Genomic DNA, 263 nt, shown 5'->3' on the forward strand with positions numbered 1-263 from the left:
CGCACACGTTTCTTATGAATACTTATTACCCGCTTCACATTTTCATTATTGAATCTGAACATCTTACTGCACTTATTGCATGTGTATTTGCAAGAAACGAAACGCGGACGAAATGACAAAGGAAAACAAAACTGTCTTTTCACTCTAAAGCCACATCAAGGCGATCCATTCGGCTTCATCACCAGATGATGATGCAAGTACATCTCGAAATCTCACGATCCATTTTAATTTCTGATTTTTTTTATTTCAACTCTGTGCACTCG

The 263-nt window shown here is 37.6% G+C and overlaps 1 long non-coding RNA gene across 1 annotated transcript in view; it reads left to right on the forward strand.

The window, feature by feature from the left end:
* The window catches only part of LOC119588523, a 1178-nt gene that overhangs the window by 775 nt on the left and 140 nt on the right, over nt 1-263 (forward strand). The gene's annotated exons all lie outside the window — the stretch shown is intronic.

This window comes from Penaeus monodon, chromosome 24 (assembly GCF_015228065.2).
Source record: "Penaeus monodon isolate SGIC_2016 chromosome 24, NSTDA_Pmon_1, whole genome shotgun sequence".
NCBI lineage: Eukaryota > Metazoa > Arthropoda > Malacostraca > Decapoda > Penaeidae > Penaeus > Penaeus monodon.